The sequence below is a fragment of the Dendrobates tinctorius genome, unplaced genomic scaffold (genome assembly GCF_039654945.1).
Source record: "Dendrobates tinctorius isolate UK_male_01 unplaced genomic scaffold, ASM3965494v1 ptg000011l, whole genome shotgun sequence".
NCBI lineage: Eukaryota > Metazoa > Chordata > Amphibia > Anura > Dendrobatidae > Dendrobates > Dendrobates tinctorius.
In genome coordinates this window covers 22890955-22906575 of record NW_027361679.1, presented here as the reverse complement: position 1 = coordinate 22906575, position 15621 = coordinate 22890955, and positions in this window count along the sequence as shown.

Below are 15621 nucleotides of genomic sequence, written 5' to 3'. Positions count from 1 at the left end.
TGAGGTTTTGTCCGTCCACGCTTGCAAGTGCTTGTTGATTAAATGTCTAAGCATGCAACTGTTATTCAAATTTCTGAGTTGTTTACCTCGGCTAAAGGTCCTTCTGCACTTCTTACAGGTAACCTTTGCCTCATCAGTAGGATTTTGGACAAAGAAGTGTCACACTACACTCTTCCTACTATGGTAAACATTTTCTGGCCTTGCACGCTGTGCTAAGTTGACCGTCTGGTCAAGCTGTCCTGCAACTCTTTCAGTTTTTGTTCAACGTTTTAGGACAGCTACGGGCCTGCTAGATAACCGCTGCTGCGATGTCAATGCCTTCTGTGGATCCTTCTCCTTATCTGAACTATTGCCAGCGCCACCCTCCTCCCCCAATCGATGCCAATCCAGATCCAGAACTGGGTCATCCATCACCTCCTCTTCAAAGTCATCTGCACCTTCCTCTTTACCTTCCTCTGTGTCACCGTGTAAGGTGGTATAGTATGCCGGAAGGGGCACCTGGGTTTCATCAGGGTCAGATTCTGGCTCAATAGACTGCGAGGGCAATGAAGTGCTGTGGCTCAATTTACCAGCAGAATAATCTAGCAGTGGCTGTGCATCAGTGCACTCCATGTAAGATTCATCTTGGACTGGGGAATTCAGGATTTGACTGGATAACCCAGGCATGGTATGTGAAAAGAGCTCCATAGAGAAATCTGAAGTGTGGGCTGCTGCATCCTTAACTTTTGGTGGGGGTGAAGGACACAAGGAAAGGGTTTTTTTATGACCAGAACCCTGCACTGACGACTCTGTTCTTGCAGGTTTCGACCGTTCAGAAGAGGAGGCAATAGAGCTGGTGGCTGTTTCGGCAATGTACGCCAAAACCTGTTCTTGATGCTCCGTCTTTAAAAGCGGTTTTCCTACTCCAAGAAAAGGCAACTTTACAGGCCTTCATGGGCCAGAGGATGACGCAGGCACAACACCTCCTGCCATAGCTGCTATTGTGCTTTTGCCAGAACCAGCCGATGCACCACCACCATCAGTACCAGCTGTGCCTCCCTGCCCATGTCCGCGGCCTCTTCCACCATACTTCCTCATGTTTGGGAAAATGTACCAAAAATACCAGCAGAGAGATGGTACTGTATGAGGAACGTCCAGCTGTGTAAGGTGTATTAAAAAAATTAAATCAACGTATATATTATGTTAGTCACAGACGCTCTCACAGTATGTATTGGACCGTAATCCAACAAGCAGATATACGGAACTGTATCAGAAGTGTACAGCTGTATACGATTTTTGTGCAACTAACAATCTCCGTATATGTGTTTACGGAGTGTCACACACACACACTGACTAGGTATAAAAGTGACTGTAATGCGAACGGCAGATATACAATACTGTTGGAGAATCGGACAGCTCTATACGATGTGTGTAAGGAAAATTGTCAAGTTCCGTGTTTTGACTGACACACGCTGTCTCTGTCTAGTTTTGACCGTAATCAAACAGCAGATATACGAAACGGTTTGAAAAACGGACATGACTCTAAGGTGTAGGTCTGGAAAAATGGAAAAACTCCTCGTTTTTTTCCAGAGTTACACACAGGTAGCTTCTATTTGTCCGTGCTAGAAGGAGGTACACGGTAGTGAGTGAGGAGCGTACACCACTGTACGGTGTGTGTATGTAAAATTGTCAAGCTCCGTGTATTTGTATATGGACTGACACACGCTATCTCTGTCTAGTTTTGACCGTAATCAAACAGCAAATAAACGAAACTGTTTGAAAAACGGACACGACTCTAAGGTGTAGGTGTGATGTCACGTGTCACTGGAGACACCACCCCTCCAGCAGGGGGAATTTCAATAATTACACGTGTAATTGGATACACCGCCTCCAGCAGGGTGAATTTACAGAGTGAAGGGGAACACCGGGGAAAACAGTAACAACGGTGGGCCATGCTCTAGGGAACGGGGATGTGGAGACCTCCTGTACTCCCTTGAGCCAGTGTCCCTGCACTCTTCACGTTCCCTATACAGGCTCCTCACCTGTCGCCGAGCAGAATACCTTTAAATCCTAGCTCACCCTGCACCTATCCCTTACTAGTGAGCTGGATGATGCAGAGACTAATCCCACCACTGCACTGAAACACACAACTGGAAAGATACAAACAGGGATAACACCACTTAGCTTTGCTCTGTTGTTATTGCTTCCAGCAACAGAGTCCAACACCTCAGTACAGCTTTCTTCTTGAATAGCTGCTACTTCACCAAGCTTTGTCAGAGCAGCAAGGAACTTCTCTCTGTAGCTCCTTCCACACCAGGACTCTGATTGTGCTGCAAGGAACTCTGCTCAGCTCCTTCCTCCACCAAGGACGGTTGGAAATGACCAATATCACCAACAGTGAGTGAACACACCTGACACTCCTTTATAGGAAAGCCAGAGCAAAAACACCTGCTAGTGATTCCAGTGTAATAACATTAGCCACCATCGGGGGCAAACTAGAACAAAATATACCACTGTGTAATGACCCTAATGGCCACCGGGGGCAAAACTAACTTTAAGCAACCAGCTTAAAGGAAAAGATTACAAGTGCTTTTATATGTCACAATCCAGCAAAGATCGTGACAATCGGTCTTGAAAAACGGACAAAATCTGCAGCTTTTTTTTCCAGAGTCACACCCAGATAGCTTCTATTTGTCCGTGATACCAGCCGGTACACGGTAGTGTGTGAGGAGCGTACACCGCTAGACGGTGTGTGAAAAAATGAACGCTCAGAAACTCACCAGGACAAAATAATAAAATTTGGAGTGCTTTGAAAAAAGCAGTTTGAACAGCAGTGTGCACACAGCAATGCAGCTAGCAGGTAGCCTTAAAAGGCAGCCTAATCACCACCAGCGCTGCTGCACACAACAAAAATCCTTCTTTTTCACTGCACACTAACTGTACAGTGGAAAGCGCTATCAGCAGAAGCAGTTTTTTTTCTTCTTCCCTGCCTAACGCTCTCCCTGTTCAGAATCAACAGCAGCACCTCTCCCTATTGTAAGATTGGCATAAGTAAGATGGCGGTCAGTGTTCACAGCCTTTTATACCCATTGTGATGCCACACAAAGCCAGCCAATCACTTTTAATGCCCTTCTCTAAGATGGTGCTGGCCGCCGCGCATATCATCGCATTGCCCACAGTGTGCGTCCTACATCATTGGGTGAGAAAAGGCGCAGAAAGCATCATTTGAAACGTGATTTTGGCGCACTGCTTGGCGACCTCATGGCCGACCTCACGCTAGGGTCGGGTTTCGATCGGCGAAACTCGACTTTGGCGAAAGTCAGCGATTTTTGAATCTGACCGACCTGTTTCGCTCAACTCTAGTGATGATGTCAAGGGAGGTCACTGGGTTACTTGAAATACTTGGTGTGCACACAAGACAGAAGAAATAGTTTCACACTTTTAATTCTTAATCATTAAAAATATAAAATTATGGCCACCATATTGTCAAAAAAGAAAAAAAAATGTACTCATTACTATTTGACAGTTTAATTGAAAGGCGCATTTGACTTTGTACTTGGGTCTGATCTTGATGTTTGACCAAACCCTAATATTATTATTATTATTATTATTATTATTATTATTATTATTTATATAGCGCCATTAATTCCATGGTGCTGTACATGAGAAAGGGGGTTACATACAAAGTTATAGATATCGTTAACAGTAAACAAGTTTCCACAACAAATTTACAATGACAGGCTGGCACAGAGGGGAGAGGACCCTGTCCTTGCAGACTTACATTCTACGGGATAGCGGGGAAAAGACAGAAGGTCGTGGGTGCAGCAGCTCTGGAGGTGATGAGGCGGCAGAATGGTTATTGCAGTCTGTAAGCTTTCCTGAAAAGATGGGTTTTCAGGTTCCGTTTGAAGGATCCGAGGGTGGTGGATAATCGGACGTGTTGAGGCATGGCATTCCAGAGGATAGGGGATATTCGGGAGAAATCTTGGAGGCGGTTGTGTGAGGAACGAATAAGTGTGGAGGAGAGTAGGAGGTCTTAGGAGGATTGAAGAGTACGTGAGGGAAGATATTGGGAGATTAGTTCAGAGATATAGGGAGGGGAAAGGTTGTGGATGGCTTTGCAGGCCAGTGTTAGTAGTTTGAACTGGATTTGTTGTGGAATTGGGAGCCAATGGAGGGATTTGCAGAGGGGAGAGACAGAGGAGTAGCAAGGAGAGAGGTGGACTAGTCGGGCAGCAGAATTGAGAATTGAGGACAGACTGGATTGGTGCAAAAGAGTTAGCAAGGAGGCCACAGAGGAGGGTGTTGCAGTAGTCAAGGCGGGAGATGATGAGGGCATGTACAAGAGTTTTGTTAGATTGAGGACTGAGGAAGGGACGGATTCTGGAAATATTTTTGAGTTGGAGGCGGCAGGAGGTGGAAAGAGACTGGACGTGCGGTTTGAAGGACAGGGCAGAGTTGAGAGTTACTCCGAGGCAGCGGATTTCAGGTGCAGGAGAGAGCACGATGCCATTTACCATAATAGATAGATCGGGTAGGGAAGATACGTGAGATGGAGGAAAGATAATGAGTTCAGTTTTGTCTACGTTGAGTTTTAGTAAGCGAGAGGTGAAAAAGGAGGATATGGCTGATAGACACTCCGGGATTCTGGACAGCAGAAAGGTGACATCTGGGCCAGAGAGGTAGATCTGAGTGTCATCTGCATACAGGTGGTACTGGAAGCCATGGGACTTTATGAGTTGTCCTAGGCCAAGAGTATAGATGGAAAAAAGTAGGGGCCCCAGGACAGAGCCTTGGGGGACTCCAACAGAGAGGGGGCGGGATGAGGAGGTAGTGTGAGAGTGGAAAACGCTGAATGTGCGGTCAGAAAGGTATGAGGAAATCCAGGACAGGGCGAGGTCTTTTATGCCAAGGGAAGAAAGAATCTGTAGCAGTAGGCAGTGGTCAACTGTGTCAAAGGCAGAGGACAGGTCAAGAAGGAGGAGGATGGAGAACTGTCTGTTAGCTTTGGCTGTGATTAACTCATTAGTAATTTTGGTCAGGGCAGTTTCAGTGGAGTGGTGGGGGCAGAAGCCAGATTGCAGGATGTCAAAGAGGGAGATAGATGAGAGGTGGGAGGAAAGTTGAGCATGGACATGCTGTTCAAGGAGTTTGGAAGCAAACGGGAGCAGTGATATGGGGCGATAGCTGGGCAGAACAGTTGAGTCAAGGTTTGATTTTTTGAGGATGGGTGTTATGGTGGCATGTTTGAAGGCAGAGGGGAATGTATCAGAAGATAGGGATAGGTTGAAGAGATGGGTTAGGGCTGGAATGATCATGTTAGTGAGGTTGGGGAGCAGGTGGGACGTGATGGGGTCAAGTGCACAGGTGGCGAGGTGTGATTTGGAAAGGAGACGAGTAAGCTCTCCTTTAGTGATGTTAGAGAGGGAGGTTATTAGGGAAGGGCAGAGGTCTGGTATGTGGAGCGGTTGGGGTGGTGGAACTGTAAAGGTTTGCCTTGTTTGGTTAATCTTGTTTTTGAAGCAGGTGGCAAAGTCCTCAGCAGAGATGAGGGGAGTTGGAGGTGGCAGTGGTGGGCGGAGGAGAGAGTTGAATGTGCTGAACAGTTGTTTTGGGTTGTGAGATAGTGAAGATACAAGGTTTGTGAAATAGGTCTGCTTAGCAGAGGTGAGGGCTGATTTAAAGGCAAGTGTAGCTTGTTTGAAAGCAGTGAAGTCGTCTGGCAGGCGTGTTTTCTTCCAACGCTGCTCTACGACCCTGGATGCTTGTCAACGTTTTTTGGTGAGGATGTTGCGCCAGGGTTGCCTATTGATTTGTCACACTTTGCCATGCATGAGAGGGGTGAATGATAGAGTTGAGCGACACGAGTCGGTCAAATTCAAAAGTCGCTGACTTTCGCTGAAGTCGGGTTTCATGAAACGAAACCCGACCATAGCGAGAGGTCGGCCACGAGGCTGGCGACCAGAGCGCCAAAGTCGAGTTTCAAATGATGCTTCCAGCGCCCTTTTTCAGCCAATTATGGAGGATGTACAATGTGGGCAACGCGATGACATAGGCATCGGTCACCACCATCTTTGAGAAGGGCATGCAAGTGATTGGCTGGCTTTGTGTGGCGTCACAGGGGCTATAAAAGGGCGTGAACGCCGACCGCCATCTTACTTATGCTGATCTTAGCATAGGGAGAGCTGCTGCTGCTGATTCTGTAGGGAGAGCATTAGGCAGGGAAGAAGAACCAAAAAACTGCTTCTGCTGTTAGTGATTTCCACTTACAACACAACACTTTGTGTGCAGTGACAGGGGAGGCTCTATTTTTGTGCATGAGCTCTTTTGATAATTAGGCTGCCTTATAAGGCTCCCTGATAGCTGCATTGCTGTTTGCACACTGCTGTGCAAACTGCTTTTTTAAAAGCAAAAATACTTTTCTTCCTCTTTTCTGCACAGTTACCAAGCGTTCATTTTTCCACTCTTTTGTGTGTGCACTGTGCAGTAGTCCTGCTTATTAAGCTGCCTGCGTCCATACTTGGACTGAGAGCATCATTGTCAGCGTCCTCAAATCTCTAGTGAGATCCAAAATCTCACCAATCCTATAGACACCCTCCACCTTGTCATACACCATCCAATTTCAGCCTGTTACATTGAGGTGTAATCTCTACTGGCCCTGAGATACTAGTTCAGCATCCTCAAATCTCTAGTGAGATTCAAATTGTCACCAATACTATATACACCTTCTACCTTGTTTTACAGTACCATATAGCTGGTGGTATTTTGGGTACATTTTCACAAAAATGAGGAAGTATGGTGGAAGAAGCCGTGGAAGTGGGCGGGAGTTGCCAGCTGGTCCTGATGGTGGTGGTGGTGTTGGTGGTGCATCTGTTGGTAGCAGCAAAAGAACAATAGCACCTAAGGCAGGAGGTGTTGAGCCTGTGCCATCATCTGGCTCCACAAGGCCTCGAAGGCTCCCTTTTCTGGGAGTAAGTAAACTGCTTTTAAAGCCGGAGCTTCAGGAACAAGTTTTGGCCTACATTGCTGACACAGCCTCCAGCTCTCTCGCCTCCTCTTCTGAAGTTTCAAAAAATAAAAGCACTGAGTCATCAGTGGAGGCTCCAGGTCAGGAACAACACCTTTCCTTGTGTCCTTCTCCCCTACCAAAAGTGAAGGATGTGGCAGGCCACGCTACAGATTACTCCATGGAGCTCTTTTCACATACCATGCCTGGGTTATCAAGTCATATCGTGAATTCCCCAGTCCAAGATGAATCTGACATGGAGTGCACTGATGCACAGCCACTGCTAGATTTTTCTGCTCATACATTCACTCAGAGCACTACATTGTCCTCGCAGTGTACTGAGGCAGAATCAGACCCTGATGAAACTCAGGTGCCCCATCCCGCATACCATACCACCTTACACGGTGACACAGAGGAAGGTGCACATGAAATTGAAGAGGAGGTGATGGATGACCCAGTTGTTGACCCAGATTGGCATCCATTGGGGGAAGAGGGTGCCGCTGCCAATATCTCAGAAGAGGAGGATCTGCAGCAGGCAACGACATCGCAACAGCTGTTATCTGGCAGGACCGTAGCAGTCCAAAAACGTGTTACAAAAACCAAAAGAGCTGCAGGACAGCTTGGCCAGATGGTCAAATTAGCACAGCGTGCAAGGTCTCAAAATATCTTCTATAGTAGGAAGAGTGCAGTGTGGCACTTTTTTGAGCAAAATCCTAATGATTAGGCAAAAGTTATCTGTAAGAAGTGCGCAAAGACCTTTAGCCAAGGGAAAAATCTGAGAAATTTGAATATCAGTTGCATGCTTAGACATTTAACCACCATGCACTTGCAAGCGTGGATGGACTACCAAACCTCACGTACCACATGTGCACCTGCTCCGAATGAAGGTAGTCAGCAACGCTACATTGCTTCGCCCTCTGTAAGCCCACCGGTAAGCATACCACCAGCAGCAAATGATGAGGTGTCGTCCAAAGGGCAAAGCAGTCATGGAATCACAATATTATTGCTACGAAAGACTGAATCTAGGCCATTAGCAACACCACGAACACCATCACCATCACCAACCCTCTCTCAGTCCACCATGTCCACCGCTAGTTCCACCATATGCAGCTCTCAAGTCCAGCTCACGTTACCAGAGACTCTGAGTAGGACAAGAAAGTACTCATCCTCTCATCCGCGTACACTGGCTTTGACCGCCCACATTGCCAAACTAATCTCGTTAGAGATGATGCCCTACCGGTTGGTTGAAAGCAAAGCTTTCCACGAGCTCATGGCCTATGCAGTACCACGCTATGACCTACCCAGTCAGCACTTCTTTTCGCGAAAAGCCATCCCAGCCCTCCACGTGCATGTGAAAGACTGCATTGTCCATGCACTCAAGCAATCAGTGAGTGGAAAGGTGCACCTCACAACAGATACATGGTCCAGTAGGCATGGCCAGGGCCGTTACGTGTCCATCGCTGCGTACTGGGTTAATGTGGTGGATGCAGGGTCCACAGGGGACAGCGGCGGTGGGACAGTGCTGCCTAGCCCACGGTATAGGAAAAAGTTGGCTGTAGGCGTTCGACCCTCCTTCTCCTCCAGAAGCGAAAGCTCATCCACAGAGCGCAGTCGCTCGAGCACTCCATCCGCAGCTGCCAGTGTTGCACAGGAGGTGTCCCACTATCGAACAGCTAGTGGTAAGCGTCAGCAGGCTGTGTTGAAGATGATGTGTTTGGGAGACAACAGACACACCACGGAGGTACTGGCCGACTACTTGCAGCGACAAATTGAGTCATGGCTGGGCAGTCTACATCTTGAGACAGGCAAGGTAGTTAGTGATAACGGCCGGAATTTTGTGGCAGCCATAGCCCTTTCAAAACTCAGACACATACCTTGCCTGGCTCACACCTTGAACCTGGTGGTGCAGTGCTTCCTCAATAAATATCCGGAGTTAACACCCCTGATCCATAAGGTGCGAAGACTGTGCTCGCACATCTGCCAGTCACCCGTACACTCCAGTCGTATGCAGAAGCTGCAGCGATTGCTCCACCTTCCCAAGCACCGCCTAATTATCGACATTGCAACAAGGTGGAACGCCACCCTGCACATGGTTCAGAGGCTGTGTGAACAGAGGCAGGCTGTAATTCATTTGTGGGAGGATACACGGGCAGGCAGTTTGCAGGCAGACATGGAGTTGTCTGGTGTGCAGTGGTCGAAGCTGAAAGACCTCTGTAAAGTCCATCAGTGCTTTGAGGAATGCACATGGCTGGTAAGTGCAGACGACGCCATCATAAGCATGAGCAACCCACTTATGCATCTGCTCATGCAAACTTTGACGCACATTAAGGAGCAGGCATCTGCAGCCGAGGAGGAAGAGTAGGAGGGAAGCCTTGATGACAGTCAGCCATTTTCTGGTCAGGGAAGTCTCGAGGACGAGGTGGAGGAAGAAGAGGAAGAGAAGTAGGAGGAGGGAGATGGGGATGATTATTTTGGGGAGGAGGATATTTCTCAGGGGGCAAGAAAAAATGTTGACGTGGCAAGGTCAGGTACAGGGTTTGTGCATGACTGGAGGAATGTGGATTTGCCAGAAAGTGCTCCTCCAACCAGCACTCGCAGTGCATCATTGACACCTGGCCTGGAAAATTGGCCCACATGTCTGATTATGCCTTGCAGATCCTAAAAAGGGACCCCTGCATTGCCAAAATGATGAACGATGACGACTACTAGTTGACCAGCATCCTTGATCTACTCTATAAAGGCAAATTCCAAAACATTATGCCACAGGAGAACCTAGAGCTAATATTGGCTAACAAGCAAGCAACTCTGGTAAACCGTTTGTTTGAGGCATTCCCAGCACACAGCGGCGGTGATGGTTCTCCCATGAGCCGTAGGGGACAACATGGAAGAGGTGTTCGTGGTGCACACAGCCGAAGTGGCGTTGGACACAGGGGTTTCATGACCATGTTGTGGACTGATGTTTCAAGTACTGCTCACACGACTGGTAATACTGCATCGATTCAAAGTGATAGGAGACAGCTGTCAACTATGGTAACAAACTACTTCTCCCCCCATATCGATGTTCTCCCTCACTGGTCATTCCCCTTTGACTACTGGGCCAGTAAACTTAACACCTGGCCTGAATTGGCACACTATACCTTACAGGAGCTCGCTTGCCCTGCTGCTAGTGTGTTATCTGAAAGAGTCTTCAGTGCTGCTGGATCAATCCTGACAGAAAAAAGGACCTGTCTGTCGACCCAAATTGTTGATGATCTAACCTTCATTAAAATGAATCATGCATGGGTTTCAAAGGATTTTGTCCCACCCTCCCCTGCTGACACATAGGTTGCCAGAAAAATGGCTCGCTTTTGTCCTCCTCTTCCGCGGACTTCTTCAATTACTCCAATTGCAGCTGCTGAATGTCCAACATCCACATATGCCATTTTTCCACCTCCCTAACTGGGCTGCCTCCCCCCACAGGGCTGGGGTCACCACCTGGTGCATGCACTTGTGCGAGTGCCGTTGCCCTGGACAGGTGGGTGGGCCCACTCTTGGGCAACAGCACTAGCACAGGGTCCCTCATAGTACAGTCAAGTGTCTCTGATGGTGGGGGTGCACACCCCCCGTCAGACACACCTCCGTTCTATGAGGGGCCCTGTGCCAGTGCCGTCGCCAACGAGTGGGCCCCCCCTGCTTGCTCAGGATCACAGCACTTGCAAAGTTAAAATACTTACCTCTCCCTGCTCCACCGCCGTGATGTCTTCGGCGTTTCCTGACAGCGACATTCTGGTCAGAGAGCGCGATGACATCACGTCTGTACGCCCTCTGTCTAAACAGTCCAAGTGCAATGAGATGGAAGATGGGGACGATGAGGAGTCCAGACTAGTACAGGGATACCTTAGCGAGGAGACTTATTTAATTGTTTTCAATGTTGGGACAGCTATTTTTGGGGAGCACTATACTCTGGAGAATGATATATGAGGCCTACCATACACTAGAGCTTTCCAAAGGTGGACATCAGACACTGGAGCTGCATTTACAGGGCCTATTATACATTGGAGCATTAGAAATGGGGCCCCATATGTACAGTTGTGGCCAAAAGTATTGACACCCCTGCAATTCTGTCAGATAATACTCAGTTTCTTCCTGAATATGATTTCAAACACAAATTTTTTGGTATTATTATCTTCATTTAATTTTGTCTTAAATGAAAAAAACACCAACGGGAATGAAGCAAAAAGCAAAACATTGATCATTTCACACAAAACTCCAAAAATGGGCCAGACAAAAGTATTGGAACCCCCAGCATAACACTTGGTTGCACAACCTTTAACCAAAATAACTGCGACCAACCGCTTCCGGTAACCATCAATGAGTTTCTTACAATGCTCTGCTGGAATTTTAGACCTTTCTTCTTTGGCAAACTGCTCCAGGTCCCTGATATTTGAAGGGTGCCTTCTCCAAACTGCCATTTTTAGATCTCTCCACAGGTGTTCTATGGGATTCAGGTCTGGACTCATTGCTGGCCACCTTAGAAGTTTCCAGTGCTTTCTCTCAAACCATTTTCTAGTGCTTTTTGAAGTGTGTTTTGGGTCATTGTCCTGCTGGAAGACCCATGACCTCTGAGGGAGACCCAGCTTTCTCACACTGGGCCCTACATTATGCTGCAAAATTTGTTGGTAGTCTTCAGACTTCATAATGCCATGCACACGGTCAAGCAGTCCAGTGCCAGAGGCAGCAAAGCAACCCCAAACCATCAGGGAACCTCAGCCATGTTTGACTGTAGGGACCGTGTTCTTTTCTTTGAATGTCTCTTTTTTTCTCCTGTAAACTCTATGTTGATAACTTTGCCCAAAAAGCTCTACTTTTGTCTCATCTGACAAGAGAACATTCTTCCAAAACGTTTTAGGCTTTTTCAGGTAAGTTTTGGCAAACTCCAGCCTGGCTTTTTTGTGTCTCGGGGTAAGAAGTGGGATCTTCCTGGGTCTCCTACCAAACAGTCCCTTTTCATTCAGACGCCAACGGATAGTACGGGTTGACACTGTTGTACCCTCAGACTGCAGGGCAGCTGTAACTTGTTAGGATGTTAGTCGAGGTTCTTTATCCAACATCAGCACAATCTTGCGTTGAAATCTCTTGTCAATTTTTCTTTTCTGTCCACATCTAGGGAGGTTAGCCACAGTGCCATGGGCTTTAAACTTCTTGATGACACTGCACACGGTAGACACAGGAACATTCAGGTCTTTGGAGATGGATTTGTAGCCTTGAGATTGCTCATTCTTCCTCACAATTTGGTTTCTCAAGTCCTCAGACAGTTCTTTGGTCTTCTTTCTTTTCTCCATGCTCAATGTGGTACACACGAGGACACAGGACAGAGGTTGACTCAACTTTAATCCATGTCAACTGGCTGCAAGTGTGATTTAGTTATTGCCAACACCTGTTAGGTGCCACAGGTAAGTTACAGGTGCTGTTTATTACACAGAGAAGCATCACATGATTTTTCAAACAGTGCCAATACTTTTGTCCACCCTCTTTTTAATGTTTTGTGTGGAATTATATCCAATTTGGCTTTAGGACAATTCTTTTTTGTGTTTTTTCATTTAAGACAAATTAAATAAAGATAATAATACCAAAGAATTTGTGTTTGCAATCATTTTCAGGAAGAAACTGAGTATTATCTGACAGAATTGCAGGGGTGTCAATACTTTTGGCCACAACTGTACAAGCCATGAGTCTGTAGTTTCTGCTTCTGCATCATGTCTCAGCTTTAAATTTTTGTTAAAATATTATTTAATGAAAAAAATGCAATTTTTTTTAGATATTGGTTAGTCTGTCTTTTTGTAGAGGATGTAAAGCTTTATAATTTTGTAGTAAAAATATGTTGATAAGTAATAATGTTACAATTTAATTTGATTTATCTTATTTTATTTATGCTTCTTTGCTTCCAAAATTATTTTTGGCAAAATTGCTTTTTTTTTTTTTTTTTTAGGAAAAGCAATTCAGGTATTACAGTGTACTTCCAAAATTAAATACTGCAGGGGTGAGGGTGTTGTCAGGATTATTGAGCATCATCACTGCAAATTCGAAACTTTCTGTATCAAAATATTATTGGAAAGTCAGCAGATTTCTTTTTCTCCCCAAATTTTATCACTCTTTTTTTAATTTACCGTATTATAGCCATATTTTCTTCAACTATAAATGTATATGTTCTTATCAGTCAGCACACATTCTGAAATAAAATTGAGGAGTTATTGTTGCCTACTGGTTGCCGAGATTTAAAGAGGTTAATCTCTGCAGTGTCAGTAGGGAATGAAATATTTCAAGGCTAGATTTGTCATAAACTCACCTTTTTCATAATACTATCATACCCAATATTTTTTCATCCTGACTGCTCATCCACCGCAGTGTGAAAAGATACATTGCTACTCAGTTCTCCTGCAAAGCACAGTAAGTGACTAATATTTAATGGCACATCCTTTCAGACACTGTATCACCATCATTCATCAAATGTTTCTTTGCATAAAGCTACTTCCTACCGGGCATTTTTTCCCTTCCAATGCAATATTGTTCAAGAGCGTCTTCAGCCATAAGGACAACATGAAAATCAAGTAATATAATCTGCATGCTCCAATGAATACAGACTTTAGGTTAACATATACAGGGAAGGAAAAGGGAGAAGATGACATTTGAACACAATGACATTCAAAGTATAATCAGAATGGCACAGTAAACTCTGTAAAGACACTAATCTTGTAATCTAAACCTGTCCATACGCTGATTAATGAAGTGTCAAGTGTATGTGCCAAGCATTCATCCATTCGGGGAGGGAAAGGGGGAGGGTTCACTCTTTTTAAGCACTTTACTTGGACCTGTAATATTGCTATGGAGAAAGTTTAATGAGAAACTGGAACCAGATGTTCCAAATGTAATAAAATCTAATGGAGAACTGTAAAGAATTACATTTTTATATTAAGATTACAACCAGTAGGCTATTGCAACTATGAACATTTCCATACACATCACTGAATTACTTTTCCTGGTTTGAGTGCCAGTTATTCACCATCATGAAGCTTTGGAATGTCTTCCAGACAACCAAACTCAAAGGTGACCTATTTAAATCAACCCTTTTCTGGCCTTGACCATTTTTTTCAATTGAAAGCCTGAGATTGTGATCCTGAATGAGTTATTGTGATCGACATTTGATCAATTTATGATTCATAAGTTCTTGGACTTGTTGAATCCCTCACATATAGACAAAGTTCTCATAAAAGTAAGTCCTAAGGGTGAACTATTCTTCCTGGCTAATTCTTCACCTACTTATTATGAGAACTAGGGATGAGGGAATAGCTTCAGATAACTCCTTATCCGAATAACTTTAGCACTTACCAAATAGCTGCATCGGGAACCTGGATATCTGGAGTGCTCCCGATAATCAGCTGTTCAGTGCTACAGCTGCATGTGTTGTGGCTGTGTGACAGTCACAACACATGCATGGAGAACCTGATTATCGGGAGAGCTCCAGGTATCCGGGTCCCTAATGCAGCTATTCGGTGCGTGCTATAGCTATTTGGATAAGGAATTATCTGAACTTATTCACTCATCCCTATTAAGAACCAAATCATTACAATAGAATAGAAAATTATGAAAAATAGAATTATTGATTTAGCATAAATTCTTGAATGAAAAGATTTTTCATTCTATTTGTACAACATGAACACTATTGACATTTATGGCCATTTTAAAGCCCTTATTATTTTATTTTTTTTGCTTATATAGCCCATCATATTCCGCAGCAATTTACTTACATTATCAATGCTGTCTCCCTGGGGGCTTACAATCTCAATTCCCTATTAGAATATCTTTGGAGTGTGGGGTGAAACCATGAATCCACGCAAACTCCATGCAGATGGTGTCTCTAGTAGAGTTGAGTGAATATCTTTGGTTCGGTTCCGCGCTTATTCGGCAAGCTTTAGCATTTGCCGAATAAGCTACAGCGGGAACTCGGCTTTCTGGCATGCGCCGGGTGAACAGCTGATGACTGCCACAGCTGCATGTGTCATGGCTGTGTCACTGCCACAGCACATACATAGAGAGCCTGTGTGTTGGGCTTTCCATGCTATAGCTTGCCGAATAAGCGGGGAACCGAAGATATTTGCTCAACTCTAGTGTCTAGTGGGATTTGAACCCAGGACCCCAAAGCTGCAGAACAATAATGTTAACCACTGAGCCACCTTGCTGCCCTCTCAATTTGCACCTACAAAAAGTCATGCCTAGTCTCAACCCATTCTGAATCCAATGTTTAGGTCATAGTTTTGAGTCAATGTCTCACAGGATTAAACTATTTCAGGATAAACTGGAGATTACCCTTGTCCCTTTAAGATACAGAAAAACATTCACTAAAAGCAAATTTATTCAAGTGCAACTGAATTCTCCATGAATTTTGCAAAAAATCATATTCTCCTGAATACGGATTTTTTGCTATTTGCTGAGGGCGAATTCAGCAGCCAGCTGTGGCTGTCTTTTTGCTAAATTGTAGAGGGCCACACAAATGGTTAGACAATAAATGATAATAATACTCATCTCACTGCTCACCTGTCCTGCCATCAGTGCAGCTTGCCATCCGGTGCTTCATAGCTCTTTTTTTAACCTTTCCTCTT